Genomic DNA, 11,136 nt, shown 5'->3' with positions numbered 1-11,136 from the left:
AAAAAAATATGACACGTGCGTTACCCTATAATATCAAAATATTCAAAGAAGAGGCGAGTACCTGTATTCAAAGATACGCTCCACTGAGGTCATCTCCATCTCCATCTCGGTGTTTTGGCGCACGCACTAGAAATTCATTTTTACGTAAAAATGTAAATAAGAGGGATAATCACCAATGACCTTGATCTTGACAAATGTTATCCAGTACATGATCTTGAACAACATTCAAGAGGTTTTAGTCGTCGGTTGGACACCTTGGATAATGTTAATGCCGAAGGTACTGTAACCTTCAACTCAAAAAGTACTTGACGAAAATAAACTTAATTATAGTATTTTGGAAAGCTCTCGAGATGTGCTATGAGAATATGCAATAAAAAATAGGGTGATCCATTTAAAAAATTTAACGTGACTTTGACTTGACCTCAACGACGCCATTCAGGATCAAACTAATGAGACTATTGAATAGACTTTTTTAAATCCTACAACTTTTATTTGAAACATTTTTCTGTAAAACTTATATTTTTTGAGATTTTTCAGGGTTTCCATATTTTTTCCTCACCCTGTATAAAATATATAAAAGAATATATTTTTTTATTTTCTTCTTATACAAATAATATCGATCTGTCTATACATATATGTATAATATTTTATAAAAGAAAATTAAAATATTCATAGCGATTTTCTGCGTAAACAAAAATAATGTATAGCACAAAGTGTTAATTAATATAATAAAATATGTAAAATCTTACGGTAAAGATCATGCAATTTACAAAACTAAATTACTTAAAAATAGTATGAGTCGCATACACAAATTAAAAGTGTATTAGACATGTTACATTAGGTACAAATTATACGAATTTACTGCAAACTTTTAAAAATAGGGAAATCGATGATTATAAATCGCATATCACTTTTTAGCGCTGATAATTCTACAGCGTTTAAAATTACTGATGTGTCTATGGATGTCTTTGTTGCTGCCTTATTCATCAACTTTCATTAAACCAAAGAAACTTTTATCATGATGGAAAAGAGTGAATCTGGCTGCTCTAATATCTTTCCTAGGTGATCGCCTGCTTGAAGAACAATTCACTTGAGCTGAAAAACACGAGCGACTTTTGTGATCCATACCTGGGCTATACAACTGAAAATTATATTTGCTATTGTGTACTTTTATACAATTTTTATATTTCAAATGACTAACACACATTTGGATCCATAAAGTTGAAACGTTTGCTTATGTAGTTTAATCGTATTTATTTTGAATAGTAATTAGCGAAAATCAACCTACTCTTTTGGTTCTTTTAGTCCACAATTTTTATATATTAGGTGTTAAACTTAATTCCTGCCGTTTTTCGTCTCCAAAATTGATTTATTTCGAAGGGAAATACCTTAATCAAAGTATTATTAATAAAGTAGAAAATGGAGGAAATTACTTTGATTCATTCTTCTTCCCTTCGAAACAAATCAATTTTGGAGACGAAAAACGGCAGGAATTGAGTTTAACATCTAATATTTAAATTTATATATTCATTATATAGAACCTTTCTGACAATCATTAATTACTAACATTCCTTCCTTAGTGTTTTCCAGTCCTTACCATGCACTGCAATATAGATCTGCCATTCACCAGTATGCGAAAGCCATTCTCATCGTGTCCGTCTAGATAGTGGATCTACCCGTACACGAGATACAATCCTGGTTCATAAAAGGTAAGTTTACAATGGCCAGCAAGTGTGAAGTACCTGCTCATGCCAAGATCGGCAACCCACTCACTCGGCTTTCATCCTTCCATGACCTGAAAAAGCAGTCGTAGTGTCGTACCATGCCGTTACCTTCACTTTGTGGTACGCTGGTTAAGGGTACATTCTAGTAATCACAATAAAAATAAGACCTTTTTTGGAATTTTTCTTAAGGAAAACTACAAGGCGTACAATTACAATTTTTCACATACTTATTAATACACATGTCAATATATGAAAAAAATTTTTACAACAACATTTTCATTCCAAAATTCCAAGAAATTAGTTGAGAGGCGCAGAGTTGAAAAAATGAGATGACCAAACGGTTGACACGATATCTCGAGAACCAATAGCTAGAAATCAAAGAATAAAATAACGTTTTCTTAAAGTTTATTTGCGTGGCTATCGCGTAAATGAAAATTATTGAAAAATATTTAAAATTCATGAGTTGACACGTGTTTTTAGAAAGTGCGAAAGAACTCTTTTTTTCCGCGCTAAAAAGTTGGATAAAAAATTTATTTTTTAATTAAACCAGTTTATTCTAGTTTACTCGATAGCTAGTCAATCTACGAATACAACGCTGCAAGAATTTTTAAAATCGGTCGGTTAGTTTTTCCGAAATCGTGTCAATCGCCTAAAAAACAACATTTCAAGAAAAAAGCGTTAAAAGGTTTTTATAGATTTTTTTGAAAATAAAATAATTAAACTATTTACCGGTAATCAGCGATTCTTGGTCCATAAAGTAAGCCTCTAACTTTTTTAAACATTTGGCTGTAAAAAAAATGTTTGACTGTAGAATAGTTAGTTGTTCGTATTCCTTTCTGAAATTTTGAAAATAAGAAACAAATAGACTTTTGGCTATAGAATCGTTAATTCTTCGAAATTCTTTCTGAAATATTGTACGAGTATTTTCACCGTATTCTTGAAATATTGTACAATCAAAATATGCAAAAAAAAAGTTAAGCTATCAGTCAAACCAACAGTCTTTTTACAGGAGATTGTAAATTGTAAATCTTCTAGACCGCTTATAACAGTGATAATTTTGGCAGGTTATCAATTACTGTTACCATTTTTATCGCGTATTTAAGGCGATGCTAAAGCCTCCTGTTTTACCACATTTCCATTCAGTGAAAAATCTCTGTATTGAATGTACGGATTGCAAAAGTATTATTACTTAAATTAAAGTACACACAAACAGGACCTCAACTGCACTAGATTTCAAGAGAAAATCGAAAAAAAGTTTCAGATTCGTTAAAAATTCACTTACTTTTGACTCGTACAGCTGTCACCTCAGATATATACTTGCTTGATATAAGAGTTTTAGAGTCCATATCTTGAAAATAAGCGTGCAGCTGAGGTCACATTATTGAAACGAACGATACCGAGTTTGTAGAACTAAGATTGAAAGTCTAGAAAAGAAATATTTCCACCTAATAGAAAATACATGTATACAGGTGTTTTGCGAAGACTGGGACTGTCAACAGAGCCGAAATTCTCTGTAGCAGTAGTTGCGCGGTCTTGCGATAGGTACTGGCATATGTTAGATAAGAACAGATGTATGCGTTTGAGTAAGACAGAATGATATATATTATATAATATAATGTAAAAACTTAATCAAAGATGTCACCACTATTATCGAATTTGGAACTAAAATAGTCTGTACTATCGACCTTGATTGAGTTGAGTAATCGGTTTAGCATCCCCTTAATATAATATTAAAATTCGCATATGAGAAAATATATTCTAACACATTGCTAAAAATCATCTCTTACAAAAAATGAATGGATAGAATGATTTTCTTGTGGTACAGTAGTTACGAAGAGATACCTATATTTAATAATAATAAAATACGAGCGTTATTGTAATTTTTTATATGTTGGGTACAAAAGTGTCTCGGGTACCAACTGTTCGAAATGATCCAAACACGAGAATAGTGATATTTTAGAGAATTACTTATTTTTATAGTTACAAATTTATTTTATGTTTAAAATTTAACAGTTTCATATTTTTCTATTTCTTTCAAAAATTTTAATTATTAACCCCGTTAATATGTATCCATTTGATTCATCTCGAATCTTTTGTGCTCACATATTTTTAATTAAATTCATATATTTATAGGATAACGTTGATAAAAAAATATAAAGCATTTTGATAAAATTATCTAACTCAACGAAAATCAAAGTTCTCTAAATTCAATCTCATAAATGCATGTAATTTATTATGAAAAAGTATATATATAGATATATTTGTATATGTATAAACTGCTATTACTAAATTAATTAATACACTGAATGGATGCCCAATACCTGAAAATGATTTTTAAAACAGCCAATAGTTAGAGAATCATACTATATATGTACATATTCGTAACCAACAATTTTGTTAAAACAATCATAAACAATAAGCAAATTATTTATACAAAATTTGAATTTATTTATTTCATAATTTCGATGTAAGCAAATGAACATTATATCTATATACAGGGTGTATAAAAAGTCCCGGATCCCTTAAATATCTTGAAAAGTAATCATTTTTGAGAAAAATATTTTATACAAAAGATGTAGGGTTGAAAATTATCTATTGACTGACCTTATCAATTTGACCTTGTATGGTGCCACCAAGGTCAAATCGATTTTTTTAAACGAAACACCTTATTTTTGATTCTAGAATCTAATAGCTGAGATCGGGAGCTTTCCAAAACACTATATAATAAAGCCTCTTTTTAATCAGTACTTTTCAAGTTATGAGAGTTGAAAGTTACGGACTCGCTGCGGCATTAGCATTACCTAAGCTAAGATGATCGTATCCATTTTAATGATGCGAGGATGGAGTGGTCATAGGAGGTCTTACTCAAGCGACAAGACTTTTCAATCAATTTTTTAGAAATTAATTATCTAAATCAACTGTCATTCGTTTGAGCATTTGTCATTCCTTTAACCCAACTCGCCTTACCTATCAGTTTTTAATTACTTTCTCGGCTAGACCCCACCGGAATCTAGAACTTCGTCAAGTTATATCTCTGAATAGAAAACATATTTTTAACTTATCACATGCAAAATTGATATCTCTAGAATAAGACAAGAACAAATAAATAAAGATATAATAATAAAATGGATACGATCATCTTAGCTTAGGTAATGCTAGATAGAGACCCTGCGATGATACAGAGTATCAATCTCATTCGGTGGTTTCAGTGGGGCGTGCGCCAAAGCTCCGAGATGGAGATGGAGATGACCTCAGTGGAGCGTATCTTTGAATACAGGTACTCGCCTCTTCTTTGAATATTTTGATATTATAGGGTAACGCTTATATATATATATATATATATATATGTGGCATCACGAATCGCAATTAGACGAAGGTAAAGGCGAACATACTAATTTGTGAAATGGCGAACAACGGACAATTGATTCAAAGTGTGGAGTATAAAGTGAAAGTTACTGTTGTATTGTTATTTGCTTTTCGGAATAATAAATGTGGCGAAGACTTTGGAGATGTTATCGCCCACATTGCGCAATTGTGCTGTGCAGAAGATCGCGTTTAAAAGTTAAACACAGGAGATTCAAGAAGTTGTGTGGCAAATGGTCATGGAAGATTAACTATTAGCAAGAAACAATTTTCCAGATTATATTAATTCCATACCAATTATATTAAAACTAAATATGTTATATATAAACCAAATAGTATGACATTTTGTATGCCTCCCTATATTTTTGCATTAATTGTGTATTATATATATTTATCAATTGGCCTATTTTATTTTAATAATAGTTACTATTTATCTTATCCTTTTATTCACAATCTTCAATTCTCCAACAATTAAATTTTTCTTGAAATTAAAGTGAAAACAAGAATTAATTAATGACCTACCAACTATAGATCTTACATTGATCAATACTGGTGAAATGATATTAAGTATAACTTTATTATTGATCATATATTATAGATTCTTAAAGTTTTGACACCTTCAAGTCCTGTGCATACATAAAACCTTAGTTCTTAGAGTGATGAATATGTAAATCTTGGATCTTTGATTTATGTCTTTTACATTCTATAATTTATAATTTTTTTAATATTGATGTTTCCGTACATTTTTTTATCTATATAGATACTCAAATTTATAAGTTTCATAAATAACAAGAAATATGGAGTCTTTCATTCTAGTCTCTTTAAATTAAAACAGCATTCCCTACATTTCAGCAAAATAGACAGCGAACCCCCTCTCGAGAGTGCCCCTGATAAGAAACCTAAATCTGAATGACCGCAGGAAGACTAAATTGAATTCAAGAACACGTTCCTGTGTTATGCGCCACTGGAACCTCCAGTGCTGAAAAATCTCAGTTTCATCTTTCCAAGGGAAAAAATTGGCATTGGGCCTCCGTAGCTGGCGCCGGCGCCTAAATCATCTCCGATTCAGGTGCTCTTCCACATGTTCGATGTGGATGGTCTAATTAAAATGGACAAAATCGATACGAGCCAGATTGGCTTGCAGATTTGCGCTCCAAGATCAGCATTATCCCTTAAGAACCGTTCCTGTTCTCTGGCAGCTTAAGACGGAACCTCGATCCGTTCGACTCGTATATGGACGAACCACTATGGCGAGCTCTTGACAAAGTCGAATTGAAGGAGATGGGCTTGGAAGTCCACATCAATGAGGGCGACTCCAATCTCAGCGTCGGCCAATGGTAATTGGTCTGCTTGGCGCGAGCTATTGTGAGGAACAATACAATACTCGTGCTGGACGAGGCGACCGCGAATGGACCCGCGAACAGACGAACTCATCCAGACAACTATCAGGGAAAAAATTCAAGAAGTGTACAGTGCTAACGATTGCTCATCGACTCAACACTGTTATGGACAGCGATCGTATCTTGATGGATATAATGTGATGGAGAGTTAATTTTTCTTTATTTTGTCTTCTTATGAATTTTATGATTAGAGCAACCCATCGAATGAATGTAAACAGGTGACAAAATCTTTCCTTCTATCTGTGTTTGTGGAAAAACAATGTAACGAATTTATAGATTCTTGTAACATATTTTATACTTCTCGTTCCAGATAATGAAATTTATTTACAATCTTTTAAAGCAACATAAATTGTACGTGGATTTATATAAATATTTTATTGTATGAATCCTATGAATTTACTCTTTGATAATTTTTGTATTGTTTCATTAGAGTTTTTGTTGAGTAAGCCACTTATTAGTTGATAGAGAATTACAAAATCTTGACTATATAATTAATACTGATTACGTTGAGAAAATGTTTAATTTCTTATTTATTTACAATAGCCTCGATATAAACCCTCTTAAACTGCGAACTTTTATATATCGTACGCAGGAATTCGATCATCCTCACATGCTGCTGCAAAAAGACACGGGCTACCTGAAGAGCATGGTGCAGGAGACCGGCACGGCGATGGCAGAGGTTCTGGCTTCCGTCGCCCATAACTGCTATCAGAATCGTGGATTTACGGCGTTTTTATGTATCCACGGAGTTAACTTTTTGCAATTGCGTCTGATGAACACCATGATTAGGTCATGAAGATTCCGACAGTTTTTGCAATTATTAGGCCAAATTCTGTGATTTTAAAAATAAGAAGAAAAGTGGAACGCGCTGTCTGAGAAATTAGACCTCATAATCGTCTACTTTCTCACATATTTATCACCGTATTTTACATTATGTTCGCATTGAAATTTTATTTTATTCTATACAATTTTTTTTCTATAAAATTTATTTAATTCTATAAAATTATAGGACGTCATGGTTTAGGATATTATAATGCAAATGAAATTTAAAATTAATTGAGTGTTAATTAAGCGAGATACGGAAAGCAGATTTAGGAATGGTCAGAATTCGGAAAATTCGAAGCAAATTTGAAGATAAAAATGAAAACACGTAAATAAATAAGAAGGATAAAGATTATATCAGATTTACGATCTCGGGAATGCCGATAGAGTATTAGAGTATTCAGAACTGGCGAAAATGTGTTGGCGGCACATTATAAACTAATAATCATTCTACTGCAAGCTGTGTACAGTTCTATCTAGTTAATCTTTCATTTTAATAATCACGGATTCTCTGCTACTTTGATGCGCGATTATCGCCAATTCAGCAAGCAATCAGAAAAATTGTAAAACTCGCATGGATCACGGTGCAACTATTGTTACAGTATTATTACATTGCATGATACATTATTTTTATATCAGTCTAGACCTAGATATTTCATCAAGAAGTGTGAAACTTAGCCTGTTGGATTACTTATACCTCTTATCGTGAGTAAATTAACATGAACGCGTTTAAAGAAAAATTTTTTTTATATACATATATAGATACTTATAATATATGTGTATATATTGTTACGCTCGCACGTTTCGCATAAAGGACACATTAATAGCACTGGAATAAATGTGCACAACAGTACAACGAGAATGAGAACTTTATTGAGAAATGACAGAAGTATTAAAAGCTCAGAACTGTAGGATGTATTATGGAATTATTCAAAATAAATTTCGATCGGAATTAATTATTCCCTTTTTTAAACACAATAGAAATCTAGAGAAAACGGAATAATTCCGATCAAAATTCATTCTGATTTGTTCTATACGATAGGTGCTCTGAACACAAAACCACTATGTTGTAGGGAGATCCTCTTTTGTGATCCGATTTCTTGGCGATCGATAACAGGTGTCCTGAAGTACGGGAGAGACTTTGGCGCAATTTAAATACATATATTTTTTTAGAGATAAGTGTGTCACAGAAATATGCGAGTTAAACATAAATGATTAGAGCATAGATGAATGAAATATAATAATAAAAAAAGTGCAGCAGAGGAAAAATGGAGAATGTAAATATAGAGAGAAAGCAGGCCTGATTTTTTGTCGCTACATTTTAAAATTTTCTGTCTTACTGTCTTCAAATTTTAAATATCTATTTTATTTTAAGTATGTATAATGTAATAGTTTAGCAACAAAAAAGGCCTAAATTGTCGAATTTTTATGTTCTTTTTCGAAGTTTAATTTCTGAATGGGTACTTATAATAAATTTTAAGAGATCAAAAAAACCAAATTTTTTTCCTATATATTTGTAAATTTAAAGAAATTTTGATATCGTTATACATTTAAAATCTTGAAATTCTATACTTGACGTTAAAAAATTAACTAAAGAACATCTCTTGAATTTAAAAATTTGCAATTTAGTTAATTTAATTCGATTTTGAAGAGGTTGTTCTCAAGAACATTGATAATCGTTATAGCTAGAATTGACGGGTCGAGAGAATTGTATTCAGCACATAGGTAGTATAGAAGATAGATTTTATACTCATTGTAAATATTCTGATAAATACGTGTAAAATGTGTAAAGGAAAGAACGAATCACATCAACAGCGGATCTATAATTCGTATATTCTTATTGCCTTGCTTTGTCGAAGCCACAGTGCATATCTGTGGATTTGTAAGTGCATAAAATGTAATATATAATTTTATCAGCAACATGGAATCATTGTCGATAAATTATCTCTCTCTCTCTTTTTCTCTCTCTCTCTCTCTCTCTCTCTCTCTCTCTCTCTCTCTCTCTCTCTCTCTCTCTCTCTCTCTCTCCTTAAGTAATTTATCCTTCAATTAAAATAATTCAAAATGTATACATATAATTCATTTAATCAATCTTATAATATTTTTTTAGAAAGAAATCGCAAAAAGTTTCTGGAAATGATTGGAATTTACGAAATTCTTGTCTTATGTACATACAGTTACATGTAATATATGTCAATTGTTTATATAATTTTTTATATTTACATTTTTTTATATTTTATATCTATATATAATTACATAAGATATATTTTTTCCAGGATTGTGCGTATAACTTCAATATATAAAATATTTTATTAAAGTTATCAGCTTCAACTCAAGTCGACACGTGTCGTTAGAAGCCATGTGAGTAAAAAGCATCCATTAAACGCATTTGCACCTAGTATAAAGGTATAATGTTGTAAGTATAGTTACGTATATAATCGTTTATTCCTCATAATAACACATGAATAAATATTCCGCAAAAAGAAATGCAATCTAATCTAGATTATCTGTGTGCTCATTCTGTCGTTCAATACTTGCTGGTTGAAGGGCATATACATACGTTATACAACATTATATATTTAAATAATTATAGCGTTGTATATTTAAATAATTATAGTATTTTCTATGAAATAACGCATATCACAAGATTGTTTAGCATATATTTTATCTTTTTCAAGAGTCAACTGTTTTTTATTTATTATCTATGGCGCTGCACATTTTATTAACGTCGTCAATATCATGTTCAATTGAAACTAAATCCAAAAAGGATAAAGCATTTGGAACTGATCCGCAAGTAGTACATGGGGTTTAATTGTGGACAATTGTCATTACTTCATTTAATTACAATTAAAACATATAAAACGGTACCGAATTGAAATAAAATCATCCATAATGTAATCTTTGTGATCGATCATAACTATTAAATATTTCATTAAATGTTTGATGTCGTTCTAGATAAAAATATGAATTTTTTTTTCAAGAGTGATCCATAACTAGTGGCCTTAATATACATACCTATAAATAAAAATTCCGTGAAAAGAAAGACAATCTAATCTAGATTATCTGTGTGTCTATTCCGTTGTTCAATACTTGTTGGTTGAACGGCATTTAACATACGTTATATCTCCCAGTGTACATATCTTACAGTGCAGTTCTCATAACGTTCTTAGAGAATCTGCGAAAACTATTTCTGAAAATCTTATAAAAAATATTAAAACGTGTTTGTGCCTCGAGCAGCAAAAACTAATTCAGTTAAAATAATATCCGACCACTCGGAAACTATGACAGAGACACTAGAAAGAGCGTTGGCACCATTAATGACCATCGGCGGGCTCTGCAATTTGGGCATGTTCGAATATCCTGTTGGACAACTTAGGACATATATTTCTTGCCTGTATGCTTTGGCCAAATGGAGCCTTTTTATGTACTTCTTTTATCCAATGTACAGCGGGAATTTCCAGATATATAAAAAAATATACATCGAAAATATGGTACCGTTTGCCACCATTACATTAATTCTCATTAGTATCTGTCGTTTTAAGGTAAACATTTAAAATGTACTCCTGGCCACTATATACTAATACTTGATCTTTTAATATTACTTGTCATTTGTTTAATAGTATCTTTAAATGAGGGCATAAGGGGATCCTAAAGCAAAGCTCGAACTCCGAAAAATCACTAGATGTCGCGCCGCGCGCCGCACATCGACATGTCTTTTTATACTACCGCAGCAATATCTCACGCAGCCTATGATACACGCAGTCACACATACGTGTCAATTTTCGTACAACGAATTCGTCGCGATAAAGCGTCTAAATCTAATTCTA

General features: G+C 31.7%; 2 pseudogenes; one reads left to right on the top strand and one right to left on the bottom strand.

Moving 5' to 3' along the window:
- The window catches only part of LOC108762120 (multidrug resistance-associated protein 4-like), a 3,545-nt pseudogene extending 3,440 nt beyond the window's left edge, over nucleotides 1-105 (bottom strand).
- Nucleotides 106-4,876: 4,771 nt separating this feature from the next.
- Nucleotides 4,877-7,308, top strand: LOC108762119 (multidrug resistance-associated protein 4-like; annotated as a pseudogene).
- The last annotated feature ends 3,828 nt before the right edge of the window (nucleotides 7,309-11,136 follow it).

This window comes from Trachymyrmex cornetzi, unplaced genomic scaffold (assembly GCF_001594075.2).
Source record: "Trachymyrmex cornetzi isolate Tcor2-1 unplaced genomic scaffold, Tcor1.1 scaffold277, whole genome shotgun sequence".
NCBI lineage: Eukaryota > Metazoa > Arthropoda > Insecta > Hymenoptera > Formicidae > Trachymyrmex > Trachymyrmex cornetzi.
This window is presented reverse-complemented; position numbering and strand designations above follow the sequence as displayed.